This window comes from Schistocerca cancellata, chromosome 7 (assembly GCF_023864275.1).
Source record: "Schistocerca cancellata isolate TAMUIC-IGC-003103 chromosome 7, iqSchCanc2.1, whole genome shotgun sequence".
Taxonomy (NCBI): domain Eukaryota; kingdom Metazoa; phylum Arthropoda; class Insecta; order Orthoptera; family Acrididae; genus Schistocerca; species Schistocerca cancellata.
This window is the reverse complement of record NC_064632.1, coordinates 378,020,988-378,048,891: the sequence shown is the minus strand read 5'-3', so window position 1 is coordinate 378,048,891 and position 27,904 is coordinate 378,020,988.

Here is a 27,904-nt window from a genome sequence, read left to right as displayed (position 1 = left end):
AAAGTTACAAAAGATACAAAATGCAAATTTGGAATAGGAAGGAAAGCTTTTCTGGAAAAGAGAAACATGCTGTCGTCAATGATAAATTTAACAGTTAGTAAAGGTTTGCTGAATGTATATGTTTGGGGCATAGCCTTACACGAAAGTGAATCATGGACGATAAACTGGATAGATACAGAGAGAATAAAGGCTTTTGAAATGTAGATCGATAGAATAATACTGAAAATTGGATGGTTGCATCAAATAATTAATGAAGGAAACTGAAGTTTTTGACGCAGTGTGAATAAAAAAAAAGTAAGCTGTTGATATGTCACATTCCGATGAAGTAAAGAATAGTCAATTTCGTAGCGGAGAGGAGTGTACGGGGTAAAACTTTTATGGGGAAACGAAGGCTCTCTGCAGCGTGGAGGTCCTGGTAGACGTAGCCTGCACTAGTTACGGAGAGATGAAGAGATTTGCAGAGATTACCTATCGTGAAGAGCTGCATCAAACCAGTCTTCGTACTGAAGACCAGAACAAAAATAAATACATGGAAAGACTCGATACCATTTGACTGCAGGATCGGCGACCAGACACTGAAATTGGTCATATCCGTCTACTGTGGAGGAATGTAGCAGTGGCGAGGGCAGATGCCAGGCTGAGATTTATTGGAACTGGAATTCACCCATGAACAAGATTCACTCTTAAGTTTTGCGCGTCGGACTACGAGCCTTCCCACCTTGATTTAACAGAACACATATTGGAAGAATAACAACGTTCGTCGTCACGGGATTTTTAGTCAGCATGAAAACGTCACAGAACAACCCAATGAATCACGCTGAAGACCGCTCAAAAAACAAAGCGCATTCTATCATCAGGTGTAAGAGTTTGATTTTTTTCATGGCTACTGTATATGTAACCATGGACGACAGTCATCCTGTAGCAGCATCACTGCGTGTCCCAGAATATCTCTAACGTCTGGCTGATGCTGTTCCGTCTCCTGTTTAGTAACCGCATAAACTAAATCGACGGAAGATTTAAAGTTAATGCTATATTTTTAGCGAGAGTCCACCTGGATCACATGACAGATTCATGGAACAGAATATCATTATAATTTGTAGAAGGAACTAAAATTATTTAACAAAAGTAGGTAAAATCACTATTAATTATCTAGAATGTGATTAGTTACGGCTGTATCCATTTAATTAGAATCGATGAAGAACTATAATGTGAAACGCTGCAAATTATTTTTCTCGTACATTCCGTCTATAAAAGGTAATTAAAAAGTTTCCGTTCAACTGTCCTACAGTCCAAAATCGGTATTCCAAAAAGGCAAAATCGCCATGAGCACTGAGGCAATTATCCCACCGACGCACTAGGCTGAAGATACCCATTTGGTGTAACACCATGTCCTGCTGCGTAAGAAGTCCATGACTGCCTGCTGTACATCCTCGTCCGACAGGTATTCAAGGACTTCTTTAAGGTACTGAAGCTGCGATAATCGTATGGATAGAGATCATGATCATAGGCAGGATGCTCGAGTGTTTCCCACATGTGTTGGCGAAACTTCTGCGTTATGCCATTTACGATCCCTTATCGACCCGGCGTCTTGTGTCGAATCGCGACCAGCACGGAACTTGGCGCATCACTCCAAACCATAGTTTTCGTCAGATATGCTGCCCCTAACACATTTTTCATTCTCTTCTGGTGTTCGTCCTTTAGCAGCCAAGAAAATAGTAACAACACGTTGGTCTTGTTTGGGCACATTCGGGTAATGAAGTCGCCGTATCTCTCGTGTCCGTACTTACCGCACACACTTCGGAAAAACACGAATGACACTCTAATCTTGCATTTCGGTGTTGACATACCCACATCGGAGTCGCGATACGTTGCATATACTCTGCAGCAACGCCCTCAAACTGAAACTTTTTGATCCTAACTGATGTACAGCCCATAAATGATATGAAAACACATACACGAAATACATCCATACAGTCCCTGAAATTACTCCACTTCTTTAATTATGCTAATTACGTCGAACGGTCTCTGCCAAACAGACCCATACGTGCCTGTTGTTCCGATTTATAAGTATACCGCTGCAGAATTTATGTTTCCGCGCTCAGACGTTCCCTCTCACTTTAGAAAGAAAGCACAAACGTTTCAAATGGCTCTATGCACTATGGGACTTAACATCTGAGGTCATCAGTCCCCTAGACTTAGAACTACTTACGCCTAACTAACCTAAGGACATCACACGCACTCAAGCCCGCGGCAGGATTCGAACCTGCGACCGTAGCAGCAGTGCGGTTGCGGACTGAAGCGCCTAGAACCATTCGGCCACAGCTGCCGGCGGTCCACAATTGCTCGCGATTGGTTTGACGAACATTCTGGATAGTTAGAGTGAATGATTCGTCCACCCATGGAACATTCGTGGGACATAATCGAGAGGTCAGCTCGTGCACAAAATCCTGCACCGGCAGCACTTCCGCATTTATCGGAGTATATGGGAGCAGTATTGCTCACAAGGGAACCTCCCCATCGTACCCCCCTCAGATTTAGTTATAATTTCGCACAGTGGATAGGCCTTGAAAAACTGAACACAGATCAATTGAGAAAACAGGAAGAAGTTGTATGGAACTATGAAAAAAATAAGCAAAATATACAGACTGAGTAGTCCATGCGCAAGATAGGCAACATCAAGCAAAGTGTCAGCTCAGGAGCACCGTGGTCCCGTGGTTAGCGTGAGCAGCTGCAGAGCGGGAGGTCGTTGGTTCGAATGTTCCTTCGAGTGAAAATTTTAATTTTTTATTTTCAGACAATTATGAAAGTTCAGGCACACACACATGATCAACTTCGCTCTCCAAAATTCCAGGACATGTTCAGATTTGCTTGGAGATATGCAGGATTTGACGGTGTACACACGGAAAAATTTGAAAACGTTAAAAATTTATGTTTTGACAGAGCACAGGGAAAACTGTGCGACTGTGAAACTGTTGCATTCATTTGTTGCAGTTTATGTGACAAACTCTTATGTTTTCATCACTTTTTTGGGAGTGATTATCACATCCACAAGAAAATCTAAATCGAGCAAGGTAGAAAAATCTTTTTACCCATTCGCCAAGTGTACAAGTTAGGTGGGTCGACAACATATTCCTGTCATTTGACGCACATGGCGTCACCAGTGTCGTATAGAATATATCAGACGTGTTTTCCTGTGGAGGAATCGGTTGACCTATGTCCTTGCGATCAAATGTTTTCGGTTCCCATTGGAGAGGCACGTCCTTTCGTCTACTAATCACACGGTTTTGCGGTGCGGTCGCAAAACACAGACACTAAACTTATTACAGTGAACAGAGACGTCAATGAACGAACGGACAGATCATAACTGCGAAAATAAAGAAATTAAACTTTTCAGTCGAGGGGAACTCGAACCAAGGACCTCTCGTTCCAGAGCTGCTCACGCTAACCACGGGACCACGGCGCTCCTAATCTCACACTGTTCTTAAAGTTGCCTATCTTGCACATAGACTACTCAGTTTGTATATTTTGCTTATTTTTTTCATAGTTCCACACAACTTCTTCCTGTTTTCTTGATTGATCTGTGTTCAGTTTTTCAAGGCCTATCCACTGTGCCAACTTATAACTAAATCTGAGGGGGGTGCGATGGGGAGGTTCCCTTGTCAGCATTTCTGCAGCGGACTTCCACGGCTTGTTGGGTCCTTGCCACTTCGAGTTTCTGCACTAAGCTGGCGTAAAAAGGACGTCCGACACGATATTAGAAAGTATACCATAAGTTTTGTCACCGCAGTCTGTGCCATCGTAGGTCAGAGTTATATTGGTGTATTAAATAAATAAAGTTATTTATTTAAGAAATCACATCTCACTCACTTGTCGGTAAGAAATATTCCTTCTTTTCTTTTTTTTCTTTTTTAGAGAAACTGGAACGTAATCCATCACCATTTTTTCCAGCCAGATATAAGGTTATTCAGAGTAAATTAATTTGCGAACAGGACGAAACATTCGGGTGAGCTGCAGAGACTGACAAGGGAGCCTCCCCATCGCACCCCCCTCAGATTTAGTTATAAAAGGGCACAGTGGATAGGCCTTGAAAAACTGAACACAGATCAATCGAGAAAACAGGAAGAAGTTGTGTGGAACTATGAAAAAATAAGCACAATATACAAACTGAGTAGTCCATGCGCAAGATATGCAACATCAAGCACAATCTGAGATCAGTAATGCCGTGGTCCCGTGGTTACCGTGAGCAGCTGCCGAACGAGAGATCCTTGGTTCAAGTCTTCCCTCGAATGGAAATTTTAATTTTTTTATGTTTTCTTCACTTTTTTGGAAGTGATTATCACATCCACAAGAAAACCTAAATCGGGCAAGGTAGAAGAATCTCTTTACCCATTCGCCAAGTGTACAAGTTACGTGGGTCGACAACATATTCCTGTCATGTGACGCAAGTGCCGTCACCAGTGTCGTAGAGAATATATCAGACGAGTTTTCCTGTGGAGGAGTCGGTTGACTTACGACCTTGCGATCAAATGTTTTCGGTTCCCATTGGAGAGGCACGTCCTTTCGTCTACTAATCACACGGTTTTGCGGTGCGGTCGCAAAACACAGACACTAAACTTATTACAGTGATCAGAGTCGTCAATGAACGAACGGACAGATCATAACTTTGCGAAAATAAAGAAAATAAACTTTTCACTCGAGGGAAGACTTGAACCAAGGACCTCTCGTTGGGTGGCTGCTCACGCTAACCACGGGACCACGGCACCACTGAGCTCCAATTCTCCTTGATGTTGCTTATCTTGCGCATGGACTACTCAGTTTGTATATTTTGCTTATTTTTTCATAGTTCCACACAACTTCTTCCTGATTTCTAGATTTATCTGTGTTCAGTTTTTCAAGGCCTATCCACTGTGCTAACTCATAACTAAATCTGAGGGGGGTGCAATGGGGAGGTTCCCTTGTGAGAACTCCGAAGTACAATTTGTGGATACCCAACTTTGCTTTATAAACTTACATTCGCAATATGTAAGAGAGTAACATGCTTATTTATCGTCTGCTTGCGCCATGTGCTCCTTTCTATAAGTTGACTTCGGCATTTATCCATAAATCGATAAACAGCTGATCTCACACTTAATAAAGCAAAAGAAAAAATCTCCTCTCTCTGCTGGATTGAGTTAATGAGACGAATACAGATTGCAACTTAGTCGCTGAGACAGAGATTTATACGAACTAAGAGCCTACGCAGAGACAGGCTTAAGTGAGCAGAGGAAAAATGAATACGGCGATTAATCAGAGTGCCTTCTTGCGCACTCGGAGTCCAGGGCTCTAAGAGGTGGCAGCAAGCGGCAATTCTTCAAAGCTCAAGTGACGAGAGTGTGACAGCAGACGCAGCTGGAGTTGTAGATAAAACACAGACGAGGCGAGCGGACCTTACTGTTTAGGAAACACAAGAACTCTGCCCCGAAACTATATCTTTTTGCAACACAAAGACAACGGGTCAGGCTGCAATGTTTCAGTCCTGTGACTGTAATCAGCTGAAAGATATCACAGTCAAACTACGTCGTTATAAAAGTATTGTTCCCGAAGCAGACCTTATAATGCTCCACTAAATGTACGACAACTATTAAAAACTCCTCAGCAGCTCCGACAAGACCATAAAACTTGATTTTTGCTTCATCATGATTTTTTCTTCGGTTGTTCTCCTAATCATGAAGAAATATCAGTTGGCAACAACAGAAACACTACAGCAAGCTCGTAAAAGGAACCACTCTGCACTCTCGGTGACAGTGTGTGGTCGTAGGACGTAATGTGAAGAGTTAGTAAACGGGAAAAGAGAAGAAAGAAGTGTATGTTTTCGGACTAACGGAAGGCAGACATTTATTGAAGGTAAATCTGCTACTGCATCATCATCGGATGGTTCATTCATCAACGGAACAATAAAGGAAAAACATCTCCACATGCGTAATAAAAAAGAAGTCCGGAGTACTGATTATTCAAATCTTTTTAACTCTCAATAGCGTTTGATCAGTTACTTTATGGGCCGTGTCCTACGGTGTCTCAGCAGAGTATCAGGAAGTTTCTGATATTAGATTTTTTTTTGTTTTCCATTTGTTAATAAATTTGAGCAAAAATAGTTTTGATTGTGTCAAGAGATTTAGCACAAATTTCAAATGGTTGATATGAAGAGCAATCACACGAGCGTGTCTTCAAGGAACCCCTGTTACTTTTAAAAAAATGAAAAAAGAAACTTTACAGTATACGCCGGTGTTTAACCCGATTCAAAATTAATTAAGAAACAAAACGAAAAAAACATTCTGTGATTCTGACACTGTATGGCTGATGGTTTACACCTTTTGGGTGAGACGTAACTTCTTAAAAATCATTAGCAGTTAGATGATATAAACTTGCTAGAAATTATTCAGTTCAGGTAAATGGTGTAAAACAGATACTTAACGTCTTGTTATTCAATGTCTTGGTGATCTTGATTAGAACAGAATCGGTAGAATCACCATCAGCCTGCAATGTGACTTTAAATAACATGTTCACCTTCATACGTCTTTAAAGGCAATTACTCGGAGCGACACGATCTTCCCTCGCAAATAACGGCTGAATAGTGAACCTCCATTTCCCCAGCTCACATCCCCATATACACTTTCAAACAACTACGCCACTGTTAACTTTACAGTTTTCAGTAATTCCAACCCAACAGTATTTCATCAAGTCAATTTGACATATGTACGGAAACAGTACAAACATTATTATTTGTTTCACACATGAAAATCACCGAGAGAGCAATGATAAGATTTGAATTTATGTCAGATATGCGGAATAAATAATGATTTTGATAGTTACATTAATTATACAATAGCAAAATAGAGTACGGTGTTCCTGCCATGTTTTCGACATACATTGTAACAGAGCTTTCAGTCAGCATTTACGGTAGTGTTGTATTTTGCACAGAAAGTATCTTTTGTTTACATGTATTGGCTTTCCTTACTTCGCCAATCTTACATAATTACTGCTAATATCAGTAAACTTTAATACACACGTTGCTTATAAGGACGGATAATAGTAGTTCTTACGCTATTCTTAACACTCTTTATGTATTTTGGTCGATAAACTAAACTGATCGGCATGGTATAACACGTTTGTATTAGATGTTAATTAAAACAGAATACGACAGTTTCAGATGTTCACACCAACTGATCGAGTTTTCAGGGTTTGACATTTTAGTACTTCATAATCATTTACGTATCATACTATCCACTAGGTGCAGATTATCACTTTGTTTACGTTTCTGACATTATGAGTATCTCGTTCTTTCTCTAATTTGAAATGGTAGCATACACTAATTTGTACTAAGGTAATATACAAAATATATCCATTTCATTTTAACAACAGTACTGGAATCTGAGTAGTGGCTAGCCCTCAATGAACTAAGAGTTGTTGTAACAATCTGTTCAATTTCCTTTCCATTCTGGTCTGATACGTTTCATGCGAACAGAGTCATCAGTCTTTCGTCGAGAATTGCCGCCCTTGCCTCGATTTCCCGATAACACCCGACGTCATCAAAATGTGAATTACTTGGACAATGCTCTGTAATGAATTGAAACTCTCGTACCACGTCAATCGCCTTTCTGAATAGTGGGACTACGGCTCTACTACCTTAAATTTCAACCTGTCATGTCCTCAGGAATTATTACACATAGACTGTTGTTGTTGTTGTGGTCTTCAGCCCTGAGACTGGTTTGATGCAGCTCTCCATGCTACTCTATCCTGTGCAAGCTTCTTCATCTCCCAGTACTTACTGCAACCTACATCCTTCTGAATCTGCATAGTGTATTCATCTCTTGGTCTCCCCCTACGAATTTTACCCTCCACGCTGCCCTCCAATACTAAATTGGTGATCCCTTGATGCCTCAGAACATTTCCTACCAACCGATCCCTTCTTCTGGTCAAGTTGTGCCACAAACTTCTCTTCTCCCCAATCCTATTCAATACTTCCTCATTAGTTATGTGATCTACCCATCTAATCTTCAGCATTCTTCTGTAGCACCACATTTCAAAAGCTTCTATTCTCTTCTTGTCCAAACTATTTACCGTCCATGTTTCACTTCCATACATGGCTACACTCCATACAAATACTTTCAGAAATGACTTCCTGATACTTAAATCTATCCTCGATGTTAACAAATTTCTCTTCTTCAGAAACGCTTTCCTTGCCATTGCCAGTCTACATTTTATATCCTCTCTACTTCGACCATCATCAGTTATTTTGCTCCCCAAATAGCAAAACTCCTTTTCTACTTTAAGTGTCTCATTTCCTAATCTAATACCCTCAGCATCACCCGACTTAATTCGACTACATTCCATTATCCACGTTTTGCTTTTGTTGATGTTCATTTTATATCCTCCCTTCAAGACACCATCCATTCCGTTCAACTGCTCTTCCAAGTCCTTTGCTGTCTCTGACAGAATTACAATGTCATCGGCGAACCTCAAAGTTTTTATTTCTTCTCCATGGATTTTAATACCTACTCCGAATTTTCCTTTTGTTTCCTTTACTGCTTGCTCAATATACAGATTGAATAACATCGGGGAGACGCTACAAACCTGTCTTACTCCCTTCCCAACCACTGCTTCCCTTTCATGTCCCTCGACTCTTATAACTGCCATCTGGTTTCTGTACAAATTGTAAATAGCCTTTCGCTCCCTGTATTTTATCCCTGCCACCTTCAGAATTTGAAAGAGAGTATTCCAATCAACATTGTCAAAAACTTTCTCTAAGTCTACAAATGCTAGAAACGTAGGTTTGCCTTTCCTTAATCTAGCTTCTAAGATAAGTCGTAAGGTCAGTATTGCCTCACGTGTTCCAGTATTTCTACGGAATCCAAACTGATCTTCCCCGAGGTCGGCTTCTACTAGTTTTTCCATTCGTCTGTAAAGAATTCGTGTTAGTATTTTGCAGCTGTGGCTTATTAAACTGATTGTTCGGTAATTTTCACATCTGTCAACACCTGTTTTCTTTGGGATTTGAATTATTATATTCTTCTTGAAGTCTGAGGGTATTTCGCCTGTTTCATACATCTTGCTCACCAGATGGTAGAGTTTTGTCAGGACTGGCTCTCCCAAGGCCGTCAGTAGTTCCAATGGAATGTTGTCTACTCCGGGGGCCTTGTTTCGACTCAGGTCTTTCAGTGCTCTGTCAAACTCTTCACGCAGTATCGTATCTCCCATTTCATCTTCATCTACATCCTCTTCCATTTCCATAATATTGCCCTCAAGTACATCGCCCTTGTATAGACGCTCTATATACTCCTTCCACCTTTCTGCTTTCCCTTCTTTGCTTAGAACTGGGTTTCCATCTGAGCTCTTGATGTTCATACAAGTGGTTCTCTTATGTCCAAAGGTCTCTTTAATTTTACTGTAGGTAGTATCTATCTTACCCCTAGTGAGATAAGCCTCTACATCCTTGCATTTGTCCTCTAGCCATCCCTGCTTAGCATAGACTACCAAGCGGAAATTTGAGTTAGTAAGACATTAACATCTGCTCCTACATACACACTCCGCAAGCTACTCTACGGGGCATGGCGAAGGGTACTGCGTAATTTTCTATACGTTCTATAAATGCCCTAATCTCTTTTACCTGATTCTCGGGATCGTTTGCAAGATATACGATGGAAGCAACGTAACAGTCGTTCAGTCTGCTCTAAATTTACTCAACGAATTTCGCGAGAACTACGTAGTCGTAGCGGCGTTACTCCTGGCCTCGTGGTGTGAGAAGCCATCGAGCATAACCAACCATCGGATGGTAGTGACTGATGGAAATCTGGTGGGAATATGGTTGCGTCACAGACAATCTGCCTCCTCATGTGTTGCTTCTCATGCGGCAGTATTGTGCAGCCATTTTCATCAGGAGACGGCTCGTCTACAAGTGAAAGTGTCTCTATGATCGTTTTGCATGATGTTGATGTATTCCAGCGGTCAGCGAGATCCCCAAATCGGCCACAGAGCTTGTATGAGACATGGGAAAAAGCACAGGTCACAAGAAGGGTGGTTGAAATGATCCACAAAATTATCGTCCAATAACCACGATTTGTTGAAGAATCTTAGAACATATTCTGAGCTCACTTACAGTGAGGTGTCTCGAACAGAGTGATCCTCTCCATCCCGATGAGCTTTTATTCCGAAAACACCGATCATGTGAAAACCAATTCGCTCTTTTCTGACACGACACACTGAAAGTTTTGTGGATTGGCAAGACAGCCAACCCACTATGAGGAAGCCGAAAGGCTGGCGTGAGGTCTGGAACAGGACACGGAAATGAGACTAGTAAAAAACGTACGTAGCTTCTGGAATACTTAACTTTAATCCATAATTGGTGAACATCGCTCTTGACGGTACATGTTTTACAGCATCAATAGTAACTGGTAATGGCGCCTTGCTAGGTCGTAGCAAATGACGTAGCTGAAGGCTAAGCTAACTATCGTCTCGGCAAATGAGAGCGTAATTTGTCAGTGAACCATCGCTAGCAAAGTCGGCTGTACAACTGGGGCGAGTGCTAGGAAGTGTCTCTAGACCTGCCGTGTGGCGGCGCTCGGTCTGCAATCACTGATAGTGGCGACACGCGGGTCCGACGTACACTAACGGACCGCGGCCGATTTAAAGGCTACCACCTAGCAAGTGTGGTGTCTGGCGGTGACACCACAAAAATCTTTCGACCAAAATAGTAAGATAGATGCAGTATTTCTCGGTCCCCGAAAACCATTTGTCTCAGGGCCACAGCTACGCTTATTATCAAAAGTACGATCACGTGGGGTATCAAAGAAAATCTGTGACGGGAGTGTGGATTTTTTGATGGGGAGCATGCAGCAAGCTATCAAGCTATCTTGGATGGAGATTCATCAATAGTTGTAGAAGTAACTTCAGATGTGCCCCAGGGAAGTGTGTTGGGACTTTTACTGTTCATGTTGCATATCAATGGTCTTGGAGACAATCCGCGTCCGACCATCCTCATTTACGTTTTCTGTGATTTCCCTAAACCGCTTCAGGTAAATGCCGGGATGGTTCCTTTGAAAGTGCATGGCCGACTTCACTATCCTTCCCTAATCCTATGGGACCGATGACCTCGCCGTTTGGTCCCTTCCTCCGAATCAACCAACCAACCTATCTTGGAGACAATACTAATAATAACATCAGACACTTCGCAGATGACTCAGTTGTCTATAACGTAGTACTATCTGAAAGAAGCTGCATAAATATCCAGCCAGATCTGATATGATTTCAAAGTGCTGGAAAGACTGGCAACTTGCTTTAAATTTTCAGAAATCTAAAACTGTGCACTTCAGAAAAACAAAGAAACGCAATGTACTACGGCTATAATATCTATGAGTCAAATTTCTAATCGGTCAATTCATACAAATACATTGCTGTAACACTTTTTAGAGATATACAACGGAATGAGCACACAGGTTAAGTAGTGGTTAAAGCAAGTGGTAGACTTCGGATTATTGGCAGAATCCTGGGAAAATGCAATCAGTCTACAGAGCAGATTGTTAACAAATCACTCATGCGACCCATTCTAAAATACTGCTCACGAGTGTGGGATCTGCACCAAATAGGACTAAAAGGGGTATTGAACATATACAGAAAGGATAGCATGAATGGTTAAAGGTTTGTTTGCCCCAAGGGAGAGTGAATTGCACATTCTTGAAGACAGACTTAAACTCTCTGGAGAAACCACACTCACACAGTTCCAAGAACTGGCTTTAAATAAAGGCTCTTAGAATATACTAAAGCCCCCTGCATATTATTCCCTTAGGGATCACGAAGACAAAGTCTGGTTAATTACAGCAGGTACGGAGACATTTAAGTAATCGTTCTTCCCGCGCTCCGTAAGTGAATAGAACGGGTAAAAATACTATTAACTGATTTGATGGGACATATCCTCTACCATGCACCTAAAATTGATGGGGAAATATGGGACAGGCTTTGACGTCAACTCCTATTGCCACGTTCTTTATAAATTTGACTCGATTTTGAAATCACTGCAGTAACATCACACACTCTCAGCCCAAGAATTTTCGTTTCCTCCTGCCGTTCTAGACGATCCACTTTTTCCTTCTTTTTTTTTTGTCAGTCGGTGTATATCGTCGATATTGGTATCACTCAAGAATTTGTCGAGATCATACAGAAAATAAGAGGCGCTTCAGTCCGGAACCGCGCGACTGCTACGGTCGCAGGTTTGAATCCTGCCTCGGGAATGGATGTGTGTGATGTCCTTAGGTTAGTTAGGTTTAAGTAGTTCTAAGTTTTAGGGGACTGAGGACATCAGATATTAAGTCCCATAGTGCCCAGAGCCATTTGAATCCTACGGCAGTTAACGACAATCTACCGTCATCACCCTCACGGCCGGAGAAAACATTTAAAAGGGAAAAATCAGCTTGTAGTCAGCCTTTTCTATATCTTCATCTAGTGACATCAACATTTCGTTCCTATTCTGCCCATTAATGGTAGAACTTTGCTGTCTCTGGCCTATGCTTTAAATTACTTCCTTTAACTTTTCTTGCCGTATTTGTTTGTGACAAGTGTGCAGAGCGGCACTGGTGTGTTAAAGGAATGTGTTAACGTTTCTGCAGAGCTCAAGACACATCAGGTAGATTTTTGCTTTCACATTCATTGCCTTCTCCAACCAACAACAAAATTCTCAAATTCCAACCTAAGACAGGTGTTTGAAGATGGGCAAAACAGCCCGAAACTGGTGAAGGTAAAATAAGCTGTCATTAAATAGTGACTGGTCGCTCTTTTTTCGGTCTTTGAACATACAGGGTGGTTGTGATTAAACATTCGCTACTTTAGCCATTGTAGACGGAAAACTATTTACTCTATGGGTATTCAGCATTATAGGAATGACATTCACACTGTGTGCTACGAGATTTGTGTTGTTAACGGTGTGTTATTACTTGGCGCTAGACGCCGGCACTGGTACAGCGACTCAGTGTTGAACACAAACATCCGTGAGCATTACAGCTGAAGACATGGAATTGATCATGTGTAAAATTTTCTTAGTACGCATCGACTCAAAAGCGAGACTCATCTGGTATGAATAAAAAATAAAAATATGAACAGTTACAAGCATATGGATTTGCTAACCTCATGACTGTTTACTGTAACTGCGAAAGAAGATTGCCTACAAGAAAGTAAGAGATGTGACTTTTACGACTGATACTGTGGAGAATTTGTCTGTACACAAACAAGGTGACGCGCTCCCTCTTCTGGCCCGGCGTCCAACATTGCGCGCTCAAACGCGGGTTATGTGCCCTCTAGGGCTGTCACCTGAGCCCTTAAGGACGATAAAGGGAGCAGGGGCGTGGGTGTCTGACTGGAGGGGAAGGGACGGGAGCTACTGGCGCTTGTGACATTAACGGTTCACCCCATTCCATACTACAAAACTGAGGAAGGCAGCTAGGACAAGTGGGAACTTCTTATAACACTTTCGTGTGTTTCTACCTGCATCTGTTTCGCAGTGTGTCAAAGACTAACTGTTGGTCGAACAGTTTATTCCTCTCCTCCGTATAGAGCAGCCTTTTTCTAGCATGCAGCTCCTCTCCGACTAACAGGGTGTTGTCGATCCTTCTAGTGACTAATCGTGAACTTCATATCGAAAAGGTCAACTCACCGGCGTCTCAAGCACTCGCGAAGCATGTTCCCACTTACCATTGTCAGCACCACTAGACTGTTTGATTTTGAAAGGATTAGGAGATCTGGGAAATTCACGAACAGCGCCAGCACTCTGATTCTGGAAATTCATATTAATGTAAATTTTGTAACTCAAAAACAGCGACCAGCCTCAAATAAAATTACCATACGCACTCTTTCGGATTTAAAAACCCACCTTTCTCTGCCTTCTTTTGTTGGACCCTCACTTTGTGGTTACTTAATAATGTAATAGACGTAGATGCAAAAAATCACTTTACGTTGAAAAATCAAGTGGATATGCATTTTAAACTGAGGTGTGGAATACTACTTTACAGTTTGTCAGATACGTTATGTGGCGTATGATCATATGCGACACGGTCGCAGCCATCCAGAAGGTGCCACATTTTGTTTTCTGCACACCTGAATTTGAGTATTTATTATGAATTACTCTTTCTTTATGTCGTTATTTTACGTCGAATTTGATTGTCAGTACAGAAGACTACTCTCTTTTATTTTCAGGGGTAGAACGAGAAATCTGTTCCTTTCCTTTTCCTCGTTAAGTCAATCCAACGAATTTAGTTTTTTGTTGTTCGCGTTTCTTATAGAAGCTAAGGGGCTCCGGGTACATTTACCTATTGAAAGTTTCAATTTTTGATTTTTATTGACCTACATTTACGAAATTTTCCCCTTTACAGTGATACACATTTATATTATTACCCTATTTCTGGTTTATTTATTCACTTAACCAAAAGAGTGCAGACGTGACCAGGAACATTTCACAGATCTGAAACCGGAATTGCATTTTTTGAATCACTGGCCTCCGAGGGCAATTATTTATGAGTGGGATTCAAAAGCTATCAAGTCAGTACAGTAAGAGAAGCCATATGGAAAAAAAATTTAACTTTTAATAAATTGGAGTGCGCAGTTCATGTACAAATTCGAATGGGTATGGGGCTGCAAAGACTGAAAACTACATAAAAGTGAAAGAACTTGGTAGATGACAGAGGATTACATGATAACAGACTCACAGAATTTGTCATGGTATGGCTATCGGGCAAAATGTCAGTAATCTAGAAGATATGAGAAAACCTGTAAGAGCAGTTTTGTTTCACTTCCCTTCAACAGACGAGAGATTCATACATGATCTTTGCACTCGAGGAAGTGATTCATGGTACAAATACGAGTACAACAGATCACAGAAATCAGCTATATCTTCTGCCGGAGTGTAGGTCTTAAAAGAAACTTTAAAATACTTCTGAGATGGAAGACTATCGAAGAACTGTCTTCATGGCCATAGACAGAAACCAAGGTCCAGCAACAGCACAGTCTGGGCCAGAATTCCCAAGACAGTGGCCGGCCGGGGTGGCCAAGCGGTTCTAGGCGCAACAGTCTGGCAACGCGCGACCGCAACGGTCGCAGGTTCGAATCCTGCCTCGGGCATGGATGTGTGTGATGTCCTTAGGTTAGTTAGGTTAAGTAGTTCTAAGTTCTAGGGGACTGATAACCTCAGAAGTTAAGTCCCATAGTGCTCAGAGCCATTTGAACCCAAGACAGTGTTTGTGTCAATTAGTACGTTGCATTTTGGTGTCTTTGATGCAGCGGCAACGTTCAGTGAAGAAAATGATGCAATGTGTCAAATTCTGAAAAGACTGCTACAAATTTTTGGTTGTTGCACAGTAAAACAAATGTTAAATTTAGATAAAGAGAGACTTAGGCAATCAGAGAGAAGTGTTAAAAACCTTGAAACAAGGGCAAGACGGCGCATATCAGCAGGAAACAGGAATTGCAAGATTAAATGAAAGAGGCAGCAGACAACCCATCGTATGCACCAGGGATATATCAACAACTTTAATAATTGTTTCCCATAAGTGGCATTTTTTAACAATGAAGTGTACTTTTTATCAGCTTCTACTTCCAATAAATTGTTCAAAATTACAGGGCACACTCATGCAGTATAGTGCATATTTTAACACACTAGTTTTCTTATTTTGTATATCTCAAAGAGGTTTGAGCGTTACATACATAACAAAGCTTTTTTATGTCCACGTTTTACAAAAATAGTTATTATCTTTAAACTAATCAGTACTTTCATAAACCCTTCAAAGTGGTTAGAAATGCGTAACCTACAAGTCATTTTTTTTCGAATTTTTATTTCCAATAGTTTCTGGGAAAAAATACTTTTTATATGAATAAATTTTACGTTGTTTAAAATAGGGGTTTTGCAACTTGTCTGCAGACCCCTTAACGACCTTTAGTTAAACTAATTGGTTTAATATAGCAGTATATACTTCTGATTTACAGGGAGACTGTGTAACATGTGCATCGATAGACGAGGAATGCACCCACCCTTAGCGTGACTTTGCACTGACTTCTGATTAATGACAGCACCTGAGCAGGTCGGCTTCGATATATAGCGAAACTGTGTTTTCATTATCTTGTTTGCTTATGCTAAGATCTAAGAAACGCATTTTTTTTTGTTTCTAATATAAATTCGATTTTAGTGTGAAACACATTCAGTTTCTCAGTGGCCTCTATTAGTTTATCTACGGCAGCATCACCCATAAGATTGCATCACCGACATATCTAGAACATTACACTATTTTTCCTCAGTATCTGGGAATTGGCTGAAGAACGTATTATGAAAATCGTTCTTAAATATTTCAGCTATTATACAGGGTGTTCGACAGACAACCTTTTCGATAGTCATGGTGTTTCTGTAATACCGTGTGACTCTTCAAAAAGTTAATGCTTTCTTCAGCTTGCTATAGTGATTTTTTAAATTCGGTGTCGATCCTACTTCAGTATTACAAATAAGATGCATTCGTTTGTTTTCATTGTGTAAGTTTATTTGTTCTCGGCCCATCGGTATTTGGAGAAGCGTTACTTTAAGTTCCCATATTTTCGAACAAGAAATATGAGCTACCATGTTTTCCAGAAGTGTACAAAAGTATCTGAGAGGGTATATCTTACATTCCACAACATTATTGTTACTAAGAAACTCACCTGCGTTTGGTGCATATCACTGCTCGCAAATGACAACGGCTATGTTTCTTTTCCTGCTTTTATAACTATCCAATTGCTATTCCTTAATTTAATGTTATGACATTCACAGTTCTTTCTTCTTTCGAATTATACTACTCCTCTTACATTTAAGAGTTCTCTACATGAATTTTGTAAGCGTGTGAACAGCTCGCAAAACGAAATTTTAGAGAGACAGAGTAAGAAAATATTCAGATTTCTTAAAATTTGTCGTTAGGGCTTATGGGACCAAACTGCTGAGGTCATCGGTCCCTAAGCCTACACACTACTTAATCTAACTTAAACTAACTTACACTAAGGACAACACACACACCCATACCCGAGGGAGGACTCGAACCTCCGACGGGGGCAGCAGCGCGGCCCGTGACAAGGCGCCCTAGACCGCTCGGCTACCCGGCATGACCAAATTTTTTAAAGATAGTAAACATGCATACGAGTCTCTTGTACCCAGACAAGTTCATAATTTTTATGATCATGTGGTCAACACAAATGATATTCAATTGTCAGTCCGAGAACTGGAAATGTTGAACGAAGGATTGCAACATAACGTTTATCCTGATTTTAATCAGAGAAATATTAGATGTACTATAGACGAAGTCAAAACTGCAAGTAATTTAGCTAAGCTTACAAAATATGAAGAAAATATGATGTGATACTTGTTACCACTTAAAGAACTTAAGACAAAGAAAAACAAAAGAATTATTACTGTTCAGAAGAAGAAACTTCTCAATGATAAGTTAAGTTCGTATGCCTGGTGTATTTGTACGCATTAACGTGCACTTTACAATCGGTTTCGTGAAAAATTATAGTGGAATTGTAAAAAAGAGCCAAACAGTGCATGAAAGCAGTATTACAAGTGATGATACGGCAACGTTAAGTTCATTTAATGGTGGGAAACCATCATGGAATTTTTTTTTTTTGGTAGTGTAGTACTGGTTGACTCTTTCTCCTCATTCGAGGTTAGCTGAGTAAGTTGCACATTTATTTGTGAATCTGAATCTCATCCAGAAAACTTATTGTGTACAAAGCCTAAAACTTGGAGATTATTTTCTACGTTATCAAGGCGCAGGATACGGTGATGGTTCTTAATTCTCGTTTCAAAAACTAACATGTTTGGTCAATGTAGAATTTAAGACAGCAATCACCAGTGAGTGATTTCCTCATCTTTTATGGGCGACCCTGACGTATAAGCACTAAAAGGTATGTACAACTTGTTGTTAAAACTTGTTATTGATGGAGAAATTAATTGTAATATACTTAATTATGGAAAGGGCGACAATTTAATATGAAAGCAAGTCTCTAGGTAGGCTGACTGCTTATATTGCTGTTGGTTTGGAGTTCCTCACCACAACTGCACATGTTGTTATTTGCAATTTTTACTTCTCTCGTTGATGTATCAACCACATGAACATTATTATAGATAATACGGTGGGGGGTTGATAGAAGCGGCTCGACATTCACCTAAAATAAGCGATCTTGTGCTGATTGTGAAGACAGGATGCGTTATTGATGCTAACATCTGTGATTTCTGGTTTTTCTTAAATATCAAAGAGTTCATCTCACAATCAACAATGATCCTAATGTCGTTTTATAATTCACTGAGGTATTTCCTCAACGACGTCTATTTCACAGTTTTTTTCGCAAAAGAGTGTGACAGTAATATTCATATACTGTATTTACTTTTTATTTCGCAATCAGTCAAGAAAAATTTTTCATCTAGATAGTTTGTGTAAATGGGAGATATGATACTGCGTAGGGAGTTTGACAGAACACTGAAAGACCTGAGTCGAAACAAGGCCCCGGGAGTAGACAACATTCCATTAGAACTACTGACAGCCTTGGGAGAGCCAGTCCTGACAAAACTCTACCTTCTGGTGAGCAAGATGTATGAGACAGGCTGTAACACCATAGCTTTAATGCTGTACTGATTTATTTTGCTTTTGTTTCATTTAATGTTACATTGCTGTGCTTCTGTAAACGTGTGTGATTGAATCGATAACATAAAATTGTATACTGCTTTCTTTATACAAACTTTGATGTCATGGTTTGGTTCTATGCTGTGTAGCATATCTTTCATTTAAACTCTTTGTCCCATTTGGAGGGAACAAAACTTATTGTATATAATTGTAATTTTGTGTGAATAATTTTTTGTAGAGATGTCAATATGCGTAAATGTTTTGTTTTATTTAATGCATTTGGTTGCTGTTATGTAAATTGCTGATCCTCACTTAGGGTTCTTAGTTAGTTTGTATGTAAATGGTGTAGTGGTTCCCCTCGGGAACGGAACTGTGTAGCGCGTGCAAATTGTGGTTGGCCTAGGTGGAAAAGGTGGAACTGATAGTCAGTCAGGGTCGAGCTATCAGTCGGAGACGAGCTACGAGTCCGTGCACTGCCATGTAACAGATGCATATTGTGCTGGTTCCGAGAGAGGCTTTTCCTGCCGCTTTCCAATGCTGGAAATATTCTGGGATTGGTATCAATCATCGCCACCAAGAAATGACAAGTCCAGCAATTCTACCTGCAATTCCACCTAACAACATGCAGTTGCCACCACATTGCGCAATCTTTACATCGGAATACTACAATGATGTACAGTGAAGGATCAGCTTAATGGATGTGTTAGTGTGCTCAAATATAAGGTAATTTATATCTGACTTTAAGTATCTACCTTGATTTTTTTCCTTATCATAACACCTCTCAGGGTCCTCTCCGTTTGAACTAAAATGATTACCGAGTGTCCCTACTGAAAGAACATTAAAAACCAGTTTTTTTCTAATTAATGCCTCTTGAACATAGTAAAGAGAAAGTTAAAGTTAATGTGGCAAGAGAGTGAGTTAAAATTAATGATGCTTGCAGAAAATAATTTTCCTAGTAAAACTGCTTATTAATGTGTTGTTGCCAACTTTAAATTAAAAGTTCTTAAGACTGAGGCTTATAAAGTGTTGCTTAGTAAATGAGCACATTACTGCCTTTTGCAAATCGCAGAAGGTGAGTCAGTATCTTACATATATGTTAATTTTGTGTCTCACTGTAGTAAAAGTGGAAGGCTGCAGTTGTGAAACGTAATATACTCATGTTTGCTAAGTGTTTGTCTCCCTTGTGTATTAGAAGTGCATATTAATAGTATAAAAGGATTCACAGTTTGTCTGTCGTATTAATGCGCGGTAACAAGTAACGGAAAGACCACTAATTAGTAAAACCATAATTTCTTTAAGCCTCGAAAGTAATTGTGTGTTTCGCTGTCTCTTATATTCTTGCAAATAGTTTGTGCTGCTCCAGTTGTTAGCTTCAATCTTACCGTAAACATATGTATGTATCAGAGTTCCCTGCACTCGCGTGTGACAAAGTATAGGTTGTGTTTATCCATTAAAGTTACTAATAACTATTTTCTTGAACGAGAATGTTAATCATTTTCTTGCCTAGTTAGGCTGGCGACCGTTTTCTTTATCAGTTAAACAGTGCAGATAGGCAAAATTTTGTTTGTTACTGTTCATATATTTACGTAATTCTGACTTTCAATTCCGATAAGCCACCTCCGTTAGGAACAACACGGTCAACCTAGCAAAATTCCTCTCAGAGGGTAACACTGTTCTGTTGCTTTATACCATTATTAATCCAACAAAATAATTCTGTTTTACAAATTGCCTCCAGTTTTGAGGTTATGGTATAACAGTAGCAGACGAGAGAGTTATAAGGCGAAATACCCTCAGACTTCAAGAAGAATATAATAATTCCAATCCCAAAGAAAGCAGGTGTTAACAGATGTGAAAATTACCGAACTATCAGTTTAATAAGCCACAGCTGCAAAATACTAACGCGAATTCTTTAACAGACGAATGGAAAAACTGATAGAAGCTGACCTCGGGGAAGATCAGTTTGGATTCCGTAGAAATGTTGGAACACGTGAGGCAATACTCACCCTACGACTTATCTTAGAAGAAAGATTAAGGAAAGGCAAACCTACGTTTCTAGCATTTGTAGACTTAGAGAAAGCTTTTGACAATGTTGATTGGAATACTCTCTTTCAAATTCTGAAGGTGGCAGGGGTAAAATGCAGGGAGCGAAAGGCTATTTACAGTTTGTACAGAAAGCAGATGGCAGTTATAAGAGTCGAGGGGCATGAAAGAGAAGCAGTGGTTGGGAAGGGAGTGAGACAGTGTTGTAGCCTATCCCCGATGTTGTTCAATCTGTATATTGAGGAAGCAATAAAGGAAACAAAAGAAAAGTTCGGAGTAGGTATTAAAATCCATGGAGAAGAAATAAAAACTTTGAGGTTCGCCGATGACATTGTAATTCCGTCGGAGACAGCAAAAGACTTGGAAGAGCAGCTGAACGGAATGGACAGTGTCTTGAAAGGAGGGTATAAGATGAACATCAACAAAAGCAAAACGAGGATAATGGAATGTAGTCGAATTAAGTCGGGTGATGCTGAGGGAATTAGATTAGGAAACGAGACACTTAAAGTAGAAAAGGAGTTTTGCTATTTGGGGAGCAAAATAACTGACGATGGTCGAAGTAGAGAGGATATAAAATGTAGACTGGCGATGGCAAGGAAAGCGTTTCTGAAGAAGAAAAATTTGTTAACATCGAGTATAGATTTAATTGTCAGGAAGTTGTTTCTGAAAGTATTTGTATGGAGTGTAGCCATGTATGGAAGTGAAACGTGGACGATAAATAGTTTAGACAAGGAGAGAATAGAAGCTTTCGAAATGTGGTGCTACAGAAGAATGCTGAAGATTAGATGGGTAGATCACATAACTAATGAGGAGGTATTGAATAGAATTGGGGAGAGGAGGAGCTTGTGGCACAACTTGACTAGAAGAAGGGATCGGTTGGTAGGACATGTTCTGAGACATCGAGGGATCACCAATTTAGTATTGGAGGGCAGCGTGGAGGGTAAAAATCGTAGAGGGAGACCAAGAGATGAATACACTAAGCAGATTCAGAAGGATGTAGGTTGCAGTAGGTACTGGGAGATGAAGAAGCTTGCACAGGATAGAGTAGCATGGAGAGCTGCATCAAACCAGTCTCAGGACTGAAGACCGCAACAACAACAACAACAACAGTTTGTGTAAAAGTCAGCTAACATTGAAGCAACAATGCTCATTATCAATGCCATCGTTTTGGTTATAAATTTTATTTTGACCTGAGAAAACATATGTGTGATAATCTCAATAAATTTATATACAGGGTGAATCACTTAACACCTGCACCGCAAGTATTACGAAGATGGGAGACGCTGTCGATGTGCGGTTTTCACAGAATTGATTTGTAAGGGCGCATATTTGGAGTCAATAGTCAAATATTGAGACATTTACGAAAGTGGAGTTATATACAACAGTTACAAATTTGTAATTGGGACACTATTGACAGTAAAATTCTAAAAGTAGCGTAAATGAGAATGTCAGTGGTGTTTCTTGCAGTAACCTAGTGCAGTTAGTTTAAGGGTTATCGTATTATGAACATTATAAACACCGACAGCTGTTTGTTCCGTAGTATTGCTTAGATGCTAGGCGACGACGTTTTGTTGGTTTACACAACGTTGCGTGTACACTGCGATTGCATTGCGTCGGTTACTGTGTGATAGTTGACGCAGAAGGACGTGATTGGAAAATGATATTCCCCAATGCGGAAAAAAAGGACATGCTCATGGTTTACGGTGAACGTAGGAAGAATGCCTATCGTACTTGTAACAAGTACGCCGAAAGATATCCCAACAGACGTCAATAATCGTGACTGTTATTTGTGAATCTCTTCACACAATTACGTGCAAGTGGTAGCGTAACGCCTAAAACACGTCACAGAAGGAAACGCGTGACAGAAGTGGACAATGAAATTAAGCTTCTGGCTGCTGTAGCAGAAGATCCGTAAAGTAGTTCCCGTGCAGTCGCACGAGAAGCAGCATGATTCAGCCAAGCGTTACTAAGCGTTCTCCATATGTTCCATCCCTGTCACATCTATCTCCATCAAGAGCTGCATGAGAATGATTTTGCGAATCATGTGAACTTTTCTACATGCGAAGACGTGATGCTCAGGACGTGTGATGTATGTTGTATACGGATGACGCAACATTTACTAATTACGACAAAGTAAATCTCAGGCATATGCACTACCGATCTGTTGACAATCCCCCTTGGTTTTGTCACATGGAACGTCAGCACCCATGGAGTTTAAACATGTGGCGTGGAATAGAGCACTGTCACCTCATAGGCCTGCTGTTCGTGGAGGGAACACTGAATTTGCACGAGTGTCTCAACCTCCTAACGGACTATCTTCCACAGGTGTTGGAAGACGTTCCCATTCAGACTACGGGGAACCTGTGGTATAAGCATGATATCTGTCCGGCACGAATTGCGGCTACACCTGTTCAGGGATTGTTTCCAAATCGATGACCTGGACGAAGAGAACCTCTGCCTTGGTCAGTTCGTTCCCCAGAGCTGACGCCAATGGATTTTTTTTTCTGTGGGAATGCTGAAAAACACTGCCTGCAAGGACGTACCAACGACACTAGATGTGAAACGGCGCATTACTGCTGCCTGCGCTGCAATTTTCTCTTACGTGTTAGATCGTGTGCAAAAATCGTTGCATGGCTGATTTCAAGCTTGTACCGACGCTGGTAGTGGTCATTTTGACCTCAGGCGTTGAGGGAACATTAGTTCTTTACATGTCAGACGCGACAGAGGTTCCCTTTCGTTTCTCCAAGGCAATGCCCCATTTAACAACACGACACCTCCTGACACGAATTAGCATCTGTGTATGGCTGCACACACGCACTTATGTCTAATTAACATTTATTTTTGCTGCTACATGGAACAAATAACTGTCGGTGTTTACAATGTTCAAACTACGATATCTCGTAAACTATTTACACTACACTCCAGCAAGAAATGCTAGTGATATTCAGATTTACTCTGCTTTGTTTTCGGTACTGTCAACAGGCAATGTTCCACTGAAGTACGTGTACCTTTTTGAAAATAAGCACATATTTGAAACTGATAACCCTGTGTGTACGGGCTCCAAAGATGGGCCCCTGCCTACCAGTCCAATCAGTGAAAACCACATATCAATGGCGCCTTCCATTCCCGAAATATTTGCGGTATAGGTTTTTGTGATTTAACCTGTATTTTTCGTAAACTAATCTTCATAAGTTTTTATTACGTTAATACTTTCTTCTTCTGGAATATTGGCGCAGAGATTCCCTATAAATAGTAACAAAGTCTAACTATTCGTGCTTTATGGAGCACTTTAATATGTTCTATGATTGCTACCATATTTTTGAATTGTACAATTGCTTTCAAAAGTACAGTAAGTGGCGTGTAGATACTTTAGATTTCTACTTATTCTGAACTCAAGACTATTTATTGATCAGAGAATTGTTGTAGAAGTATCTACCCTTGTGGAACATAGTTGTGATCGGAGACATGATGCAATGGATTTCATGTGCTTATGATTTGTTCAACGGAAAATTAAAATTGTTACTTTGTTTGCATAGTTTATCTCGGAACATTTTTTCTAGGTTCCGAAAACTGTAATAGTGACTTGTTAATAAAATTTGATGTTCTACATTTACTTGTAAGTTTTTGACAACGTTGACTGGAACACAGCATTTGGAGTGCTGAAGTAGTCATTGGTAAAATACACGGAGCGAAAGGTTATATATGATTCTCTATAATTCATAGACAAACCAGACAGGAGTTATAAAAGTGTCGGACATGAAGGGGAAGCAGTGATAGGGAAGCGACTGAGGCAGATTGTAACTTATTCCCCATGTTATAAAATGAGTACATTGAGCAAGCAGCGAGGGAAAGCGAGGAGAAATTTGCAAAAGGATTTAAGAACAAGGAAAACAAATGAAAACTTTAAGCTTTACCAGTGACAACGTATTTCTGCCAGACACGCCAACGATCTTGGGCGAATCAGTTGAATGAAATAGATAGCGTTTAGAAAAGAGGTTGTGGATAAATATCGACCAAAATAAAAGAAGGGTAGGGTAACGGTGTACAGTGGAACTAAATCAAGTTATGCTGAGGGCAGTGGAAAAGTAGGAAACGTAATTAACGATGGCTGAAGTAAAGAGGATAATATAACATAAATTGTAAATATTTATAAAAGCTTTTCTAGAAAAGAGAAACACCGTTATGTTAACATCTAATATAAACTGATGTATGAGGAAGTCTTTCCAGAAAATTATCCGTCTGCCTGGGGTGTACTTTTATACTGAAGCTGTTGCTCTATCCTGAGCGAATTTCTTTCTACATTGTGACTCGGGTGAAGCATAGCAGTAAGAGACCTTAAAGGAAATTACCCTCGAAAATTTAAGTCTGTGCAACGCCGTGTCCCCTACAGAGGGCGGATGTTAATGGTCGCTTCTTTGGCATTTTCAACTAGTCCCGAGGTGCAAAAGCAGGCAGTCCACTCCAGTGGACGTTGAGTCTTAGTGCTGTGCGCTGTGTGTATTTGCACCCTCATGACGACAACGAAGCGATCATTGACAGCTATCCACAGCTGTGAAGACGGTGCGACGTAAGGTTAAGTTACTACACTCATGCTCATAAATTAAGGATAATTGCAGAATGTGGTGCCACACAACGTGGCACTACACAAAACTGGCGTTAGTACAATAGGCACATAGGGAACACACACGAAACAGATCTGTAAGTCCACGGTATTGGTGATAAGCTGAGAAAACCGCCCCGAAACACTTGTGCTATAAAACGCCTCTGTTTCCTGCGCATGTACCCCGACATCAGTATGGGATATGATCACCATGCACACGTACACAGGCCGCACAACGGGTTGGCATACTCTGGATCAGGTGGGCGAGCAGCTGCGGGTATAGCCTCCCATTCTTGTACCAGTGCCTGGCGGAGCTCCTGAAGTGTCGTAGGGGTTTGAAGACGTGCAGCAATACGTCGACTGAGAGCATCCCAGACGTAATCGATGGGGTTTAGGTCTGTAAAACAGACAGGCCACTCCAATAGCCTGATATCTTCTGTTTCAAGGTACTCCTCCACGATGGCAACTCGTTGGGGCCGTGCGTTATCATCCATCAGGAGGAAGGTGGGACCGACTGCACCCCTAAAAAGGAGAACATACTGGTGCAAAATGATGTCCCGATACACCTGACCTGTTACATTTCCTCTGTCAAAGACATGCAGGGGTGTACGTGCACCAATCGTAATGCCACCCCACACCATCAAACCACGATCTCCATACAGGTCCCTTTCAAGGACATTAAGGGGTTGGTATCTGGTTCCTGGTTCACGCCAGATGAAAACCCGGCGAGAATCACTGTTCAGACTATACCTGCACTCGTCCGTGAACATAACCTGGGACCACTGTTCCAATGACCATGTACTGTGTTCTTGACACCAGGCTTTACGGTCTCTCCTGTGACCAGGGGTCAGTGGAATGCACCTTACAGGTCTTCGGGCGAATAAACCATGTCTGTTCAGTCGTCTATAGACTGTCTGGAGACAACTGTTCCAGTGGCTGCGGTAAGATCCCGAGCAAGGCTACCTGCAGTACTCCGTGGCCGTCTCCGGGCACTGGTGGTGAGATATCGGTCTTCTTGTGATGTTTTACACTGTGGACGTCCCGTACTGTAGCGCCTGGACACGTTTACTGCCTGTTGGAATCGCTGCCATAATCTTGAGATCACACTTTGTGGCACACGGAGGGCCCGTGCTACGACCTGCTTTGTTTGACCAGCCTCCAGTCGCCCTAGTATTCTACCCCTCATAACGTCATCAATATGTGTTATTTGAGCCATTTTCAACACACAGTCACCATTAGCACGTCTGAAAACGTCTGCACACTTACTCGCTGCACCGTACTCTGACGTGCACCAACACAGCTCTGCTTATGTGGACTGCTGCCAGCGCCACCGTGCGACGACCGTAGGTCAAATGCACAACATGGTCATACCCCGAGGTAATTTAAACCAGCAAACCGCCCACCAGAGCGTTGTTTCATCATATATCAGCATTATCCTTAATTTATGGGCATGAGTGTAGAATAAAAAGTGAGGCCCTATGTTTAGCGCCTGACAGTGTTAAGAAATGTTTCTCCGCGGCGGGCGCCTCTCGTAAAAGAATTACACATAAACTAATAAATCAAAAAGTATAAGCTGGTCTCATGGAATTAAGAAACTTTTCGCAGAGTACATATATACTGAAAATATTCTTATTTTAAATCAGTTCGCTATGTAAAATAAATTGCTTACCGAGCTTATTTTTCAAATGTTATTACTGATGGAGAAACTTATAGGCTGAGAATTAATAAGGAAACAGGAGAATACACAGGCATACATGGTGACATGAGGAAACGAAGACTTAAACTTAATGGACACAGTAAAAGAATGGCACCCACTAAGTTGAAAAAAACAAATAGAATTCTACGAAATCAGAAGTAAGGCCAAAACTGAGCCATTTAAATGGATCGCTGTGATTAAGGAGGATCTTAAAGTAGCCGGTATAGCCCAAGCAGACGTTACGGATAGAAAAACATCCAGACAAAGATATTTGATTGGAAAGTTGGTCAGAGGGAAATTAGAAAACGGACTGGATTACCGTAGCCTGATGAACGAAAAAGACTTCGTTCTGAAAGGATCAAACAAATTTGTACACAAAGGAAGGCCAACCATCAAAAGCGACATTGATGAATTGTACTTCGCATAGCCTATTGGCTCATAGGTGCATAATAATAATAATTATGGGCTCCTCATATCATAGAAGTATTTTCGTAAGAGTCTTAAACATGGCTGCGATTAAGCAACTGTATAAATTTGAAGTGATTGAAAATCCAGCCAACCAGTTGCAAAGCAAAGGTTTCTTTAGCCCTTGACCCAGGTTTCGATATTTCTAAAAAGATCTTCTTCAGAATGAGTGGTCCTTGTTACGTCACATGATGGTAAATTACGTTAGCTGTAGCCGAGTGGTTCTTGTCATGTATAAAATTGATATAAACACCAGAAACATCAAATGCCATGGCTTAAGACAGCAGTCAGATAACATTCAATCTTTATCGAGTCCCACGAGAAAGGCCGCGGCGCGTACGTTACGAAGGTAGTCCTGTGCTCGCTCGCTCGCTCAAATCAGCAGGCAGACTACGTTTCTACACCTGTTAACTCGTAACTAGGCGTGTCCGTACAAACGAAAACTGAATCTTC